Raw genomic sequence first — 6,769 nt, forward strand, 5'->3', positions numbered from 1 at the left:
GAAGGGTCTGTGTGGGCGTCTGTCCATGGTGGCGGCTCTGGTGCTGGATGTGGACCTCACCACACCATAGTCTTTGTCCGCTTTCGTCTCCTCCTAGGAACGGCGACCCTCGCCGTCAACCTAGGATTGGCAACCCTACAAAATCGCCCCACTGGAATGAGGGGAAGCTCCGGGCTGAGGGGCAACTCCGGACTGAGGGGCAGCTCGGGACTGCGGGGCAGCTCCGGACTGGCTGACGACTCTGGCGGCTCTGGCAGATCCCTGCTGACTGGCGGCTCTGGCGGCTCTAGCAGCTCTGGACAGGCACTGGGGACACCGTGCGCTCCACAGCGTAACACGGTGCCTGCCCGGTCCCTCTCGCTCTCCGGTAAGCACAGGAAGTTGGAGCAGGTCTCCTATCTGGCTTCGCCACACTTCCTGAGAAATTTTTGGGGCTGACTCTCGGGCTTCCATCTCTGCTTCCGTGCTACCTCTTCAAACCGCTGCCTCTCCGCTTTGGCTGCCTCCAGCTCTGCCTTGGGGCGGCTGCGTCCAGGGTCCATCTCCATCCAGTATCTCCTCCCAAGTCCAATATTCCTGATTGAGCTGCTCCTCCTGCCACTGCCTGTCACCACGCTGCTTGGTCCTGTTTTATTGGGTGATTCTTTCCTGTCTTTGTGTTCTCTGCACCAGATAGGTCTGTTTCGGGTTTTGCCACGTTTGTTGTTTTTGTTATTGTGTTCATGTTGAGTTTCTCATATTAAATACCATGAACTCACGCTGCATTTTGGTCCTCCTCTCCTTCGACGGAAGAAAGCCGTTACACCTTTTCATTATAACGTTGGAGGAAATACGTTCCTAGCGCATGAGGAACGTATTTTCTGGCCTCATAAATGCTAGCCAGCTAGCTAATATTTAGAAAAACATTGTTTTTTTTTGTCTAGCCAAAGAGGTTAGCTGGATAGTTAGCTACAGTAGTTAGCTGCTGCCATCTGTTGTTGTGTTATCATATTTTGCCACCATTTGTAGAATGCATACTGGCATTTGAATATAGCACGGGAAAAATAAATATCACATTTACATATGAACGTAACAAAAATCCCGTTACAAAACAAGGACAAAACAGGACTTGAACTCCAACACACGAAAGACAATCACGCACAAAATAGAAAGGGAAACCAGAGGGTTAAATAAGAAACATAATTATGAGATGGGAACCAGGTGTGTAAACAGACAAAACAAAAGGAAAAATGAAACATGGATCTGTGGCAGCTAGAAAGCCGGTGACGTCGACCGCCAAACGCCGCCCGAAGAAGGAGAGGGAACAACTTCGGTGGAAGTCGTGACAGTATCCCCCCCTTGACGCGCAGCTCCAGCAGCGTGCCAACACCGGCCTCGGGGATGACGAGACGCAAGACGATCCGGATGGAGTCGGTGAAATTCCTGGAGTAACGATGGGTCCAGGATATCCCCCACAGGTACCCAGCATCTCTCCTCCGGGCCGTACCCCTCCCACTCCACGAGGTACTGAAGGCCTCTCGCCCGACGTCTTGAGTCCATGATGGCTCGCACTGTATACGCCGGGGCCACCTCGATGTCCTGAGGGGGTGGAGGAACCTACCACACCTCAGACTGCTGGAGCGGACCAGCCACCACCGGCCTGAGGAGAGACACATGGAATGAGGGGTTAATACGGTAATCAGGGGGAGCTGTAACCTATAGCAAACCTTGTTCAGTCTCCTCAGGACTTTGAATGGCACCACAAACCGCGGACCCAGCTTCCGGCACGGCAGGTGAAGGGGCAGGTTTCGGGTCGAGAGCCAGACCCGATCCGGGGCCTCACTGCGGTGGCGGTCGGTACTCATCTTCTGCCGCCTGATGGCCCTTTGCAGACGCACATGGGCAGCGTCCCATGTCTCCTCCGAGTGCCGAAACCATTCATCCACCGCAGGAGCCTCGATCTGGCTCTGATGCCATGGTGCCAGGACCGGCTGGTAACCTAGCACACACTGAAAAGGTGACAGGTTAGTGGAGGAGTGGCGGAGGGAGTTTTGAGCCATCTCTGCCCAGGGGAGAAACACCGCCCACTCCCCCGGCTGGTCCTGGCAATAGGACCGCAGAAACCTACCCACCACCTGGTTGACTCTTTCCACCTGTGAAAACCTGTGGTAAAGCTGACCGAGACCCCCAGGCGCTCCATAAACGCCCTCCAGTCTTTAGACGTGATTTTGGGACCCCGATCAGAAATTATATCCTCAGTCACCCCGTAGTGTCAGAATACGTGGGTGAGTAGGGCCTCCGCAGTCTGTAGGGCCATAGGGAGACCGGGCAAAGGAAGGAGATGGCAGGACTTAGAAAACCGATCCACAACGACTAGGATCGTGGTGTTACCCAGCGAGGTTGGAAAATCTGTCAGGAAATCCACAGGGAGGTGTGACCACGGTCGTTGTGGAACGGGAAGGGGTTGTAATTTCCCTCTGGGCAGGTGTCTAGGTGCCTTGCACTGTGCGCACATCGAACAGGAGGACACATAAACCCTCACGTCCTTGGCTAACATGGGCCACCAGTACTTCCCAGCAAGACAGCGCACTGTCCGACCGATGCCAGGATGACTAGAGGAGGGTGAAGTTTGGGCCCAACAGATCAAACGATCGCAGATGTAGAACGGAACATACTTACACCCAACCGGACACTGGGTAAGGAGTGTGTTCTGAACGTGACGCCCGTTCGATGTCCGCGTCCACCTCCCACACCACTGGTGCCCCCAGGCAAGAAGCTGGAATAATGGGAGCGGGATCTGCGGACCACTCCTCTGTGTCATACATCCGGTACAGTGCGTCTGCCTTAACGTTCTGGGAACCTGGTCTGTAGGAGAGGGTGAAAGAAAAGCGAGTGAAAAACATGGCCCACCTTGCCTGGCGAGGGTTCAGTCTCCTCGCTGCTCGAATGTATTCCAGATTGCGGTGGTCAGTCCAAATGAGAAAAGGGTGTCTGGCCCCCTCAAGCCAATGTCTCCACGCTTTCAGAGCCTTGACAACAGCCAACAACTCCCGGTCCCCCACATCATAGTTTCGCTCCGCCGGGCTGAGCTTCTTCGAAAAGAATGCACAGGGGCGGAGCTTTAGTGGCGTACCCGAGCACTGAGACAGCACAGCCCCTATCCCTGCCTCGGACAAGTCCACCTCAACTATGAAAGTTAAGGAGGGATCAGGATGAGCCAGCACGGGAGCCGAGGTAAACAGAGCCTTCAGGTGACCTAAAGCCCTCTCCGCCCCAGCTGACCACTGCAGTCGCACCGGTCCCCCCTTCAGCAGTGAGGTAATGGGAGCCGCTACCTGACCAAAACCCAGGATAAACCTCCGGTAGTAGTTGGCAAACCCTAAAAACCGCTGCACCTCCTTTACAGTGGTTGGAGTCGGCCAATTAGGCTGGCTGAAATGCGATCATTCTCCATCTCTATCCCTGACGCGGAAAAGCGGTACCCTAGGAAGGAGAGGGACTGTTGGAAGAACGGACATTTCTCAGCCTTGATGTACAGGTCATGTTCCAACAGTCGACCAAGCACCCTGCGTACCAGGGACACATGCTCGGCGCGTGTAGCGGAGTATATTAGAATGTCATCTATATACACCACTACACCCTGCCCGTGCAGGTCCCTGAAAATTTCATCTACAAAGGATTGGAAGACTGATGGAGCATTCATTAACCGGTACGGCATGACGAGGTACTCACAATGCCCAGAAGTGGTGCTAAAAGCTGTCTTCCACTCATCTCCCACCCGGATACGCACCAGGTTGTAAGCGCTCCTGAGGTCCAATTTTTATTTAAACTTCGATAATCAATACACGGGCGCAAACCTCCATCCTTCTTCTTCACAAAAAAGAAACTCGAGGAGACAGGTGAGATGGAAGGCCGAATGTATCCCTGTCCCAGAGGTTCGGTGACATATGTCTCCATAGTCGCCGTCTCCTCCTGTGACAGAGGATACACGTGACTTCTGGGAAGTGCAGCTTCTTTTATTTATTTTTATTTTTTTATTTCACCTTTATTTAACCAGGTAGGCTAGTTGAGAACAGGTTCTCATTTGCAACTGCGACCTGGCCAAGATAAAGCATAGCAGTGTGAACAGACAACACAGAGTTACACATGGAGTAAACAATTAACAAGTCAATAACACAGTAGAGAAAAAAAAGGGGAGTCTATATACAATGTGTGCAAAAGGCATGAGGAGGTAGGCGAATAATTACAATATTGCAGATTAACACTGCAGTGATAAATGATCAGATGATCATGTACAGGTAGAGATATTAGTGTGCAAAAGAGCGGAAAAGTAAATAAATAAAAACTGTGGGGATGAGGTAGGTGAAAATGGGTGGGCTATTTACCAATAGATTATGTACAGCTGCAGCGATCGGTTAGCTGCTCAGATTGCTGATGTTTGAAGTTGGTGAGGGAGATAAAAGTCTCCAACTTCAGCGATTTTTGCAATTCGTTCCAGTCACAGGCAGCAGAGTACTGGAACGAAAGGCGGCCGAATGAGGTGTTGGCTTTAGGGATGATCAATGAGATACACCTGCTGGAGCGCGTGCTACGGATGGGTGTTGCCATCGTGACCAGTGAGTTGAGATAAGGCGGAGCTTTGCCTAGCATGGCCTTGTAGATGACCTGGAGCCAGTGGGTCTGGCAACGAATATGTAGCGAGGGCCAGCCGACTAGAGCATACAAGTCGCAGTGGTGGGTAGTATAAGGTGCTTTAGTGACAAAACGGATGGCACTGTGATAAACTGCATCCAGTTTGCTGAGAAGAATGTTGGAAGCAATTTTGTAGATGACATCGCCGAAGTCGAGGATCGGTAGGATAATCAGTTTTACTAGGGTAAGCTTGGCAGCGTGAGTGAAGGAGGCTTTGTTGCGGAATAGAACGCCGACTCTTGATTTGATTTTCGATTGGAGATGTTTGATATGGGTCTGGAAGGAGAGTTTGCAGTCTAGCCAGACACCTAGATGCTTATAGGTGTCCACATATTCAAGGTCGGAACCATCCAGTGTGGTGATGCTAGTCGGGCATGCGGGTGCAGGCAGCGATCGGTTGAAAAGCATGCATTTGGTTTTACTAGCGTTTAAGAGCAGTTGGAGGCCACGGAAGGAGTGTTGTATGGCATTGAAGCTCGATTGGAGCTTAGATAGCACAGTGTCCAATGACGGGCCGAAAGTGTATAGAATGGTGTCGTCTGCGTAGAGGTGGATCAGGGAATCGCCCGCAGCAAGAGCAACATCATTGATATACACAGAGAAAAGAGTCGGCCCGATAATTGAACCCTGTGGCACCCCCAAAGAGACTGCCAGCAGACCGGACAACATGCCCTCCGATTTGACACACTGAAGTCTGTCTGCAAAGTAATTGGTGAACCAGGCAAGGCAGTCATCCAAAAAAACGAGGCTACTGAGTCTGCCGATAAGAATATGGTGATTGACAGAGTCGAAAGCCTTGGCAAGGTCGATGAAGACGGCTGCACAGTACTGTCTTCTACCAAGCGATCTATCGCACAACCCCCTGTCGATGGGGTGGTAATTGAGTCGCCTTATTTTTACAGAAGACGAGTGCCAAATCGGCATATTCAACAGCAACAGAATGGGGACTGTATTTACTAAATCCAAGAATGTAACACAAATCCCGTTACAAAACAAGGACAAAACAGGACTCGAACTCCAACACACGAAAGACAATCACACACAAAACAGAAAGGGAAACCAGAGCGTTAAATAAGCAACATAATTATGGGATGGGAACCAGGTGTGTAAACAGACAAAACAAAAGGAAAAATGAAACATGGGTCGTGGCAGCTAGAAAGCCGGTGACGTCGACCGCCGAACGCCGCCCGAACAAGGAGAGGGAACAACTTCGGTGGAATTCGTGACACACGGTGGCTGGATTAAGGTAAGATGTATTTTGGTGCACTTGTGATTTTATGAAAGTTAAATATTTCTAATAATTTAATTTGAATTTGTCGCTCTGCCATTTCACCGGATGTTATCAAATCGATCCCGCTAACGGGATTTGATCCATAAGAAGTTTAACCCAGGCCCTGCAGCCCCCAGCACCACTCCCCAGGCGCTCTCATTTGTTGACTTCTCTAAACCTAAAAGCTTAACTTTAGAAGCCTCTTTACTAAGTTTGTTTTATTCACTGCTTTAGCACACTCAACCAAACCTGATGTCCTAGCCTTGTCTAAATCTTGGATTAGGAAGGCCACCAAAAATCCTGAAATGTTTATCCCTAACCATAACATCTTCCGACAAGATAGAACTGCCAAAGGGGGCGGAGTTGCAATCTACTGCAGAGATAGCTTGCAGAGTTCCAGGTCTGTGCCCAAACAATTTGAGCTTCTACTTTTAAAAATCCACCTTTCCAGAAACAAGTCTCTCACCGTTGCCGCTTGTTATATAGACCCCTTTCAGCCCCCAGGTGTGCCCTGGACACCATATGTGAATTGATTGCCCCCGATCTATCTTCAGAGTCGTAATGTTAGCGGACCTAAACTGGAATATGCTTAATTAATAACCTCTCCCGGATCCGGGAGAATTGTCATCAACTACACTAATTAGCATAGCGCAACGGTCAAAAAAACATTACTAGAAAATATTCATATTCATGAATAGTCCACCCGCCTCTCGAGGATTGACCACAAGATCTTAATGGGATTAAGGTCTGAGGAGTTTCCTGGTCATGGACCCAAAATATTGATGTTTTGTTCCCTGAGCCACTTAGTTATCATGCTGGAAAAGGCAT

This window comes from Oncorhynchus keta, chromosome 34, assembly GCF_023373465.1.
Source record: "Oncorhynchus keta strain PuntledgeMale-10-30-2019 chromosome 34, Oket_V2, whole genome shotgun sequence".
NCBI lineage: Eukaryota > Metazoa > Chordata > Actinopteri > Salmoniformes > Salmonidae > Oncorhynchus > Oncorhynchus keta.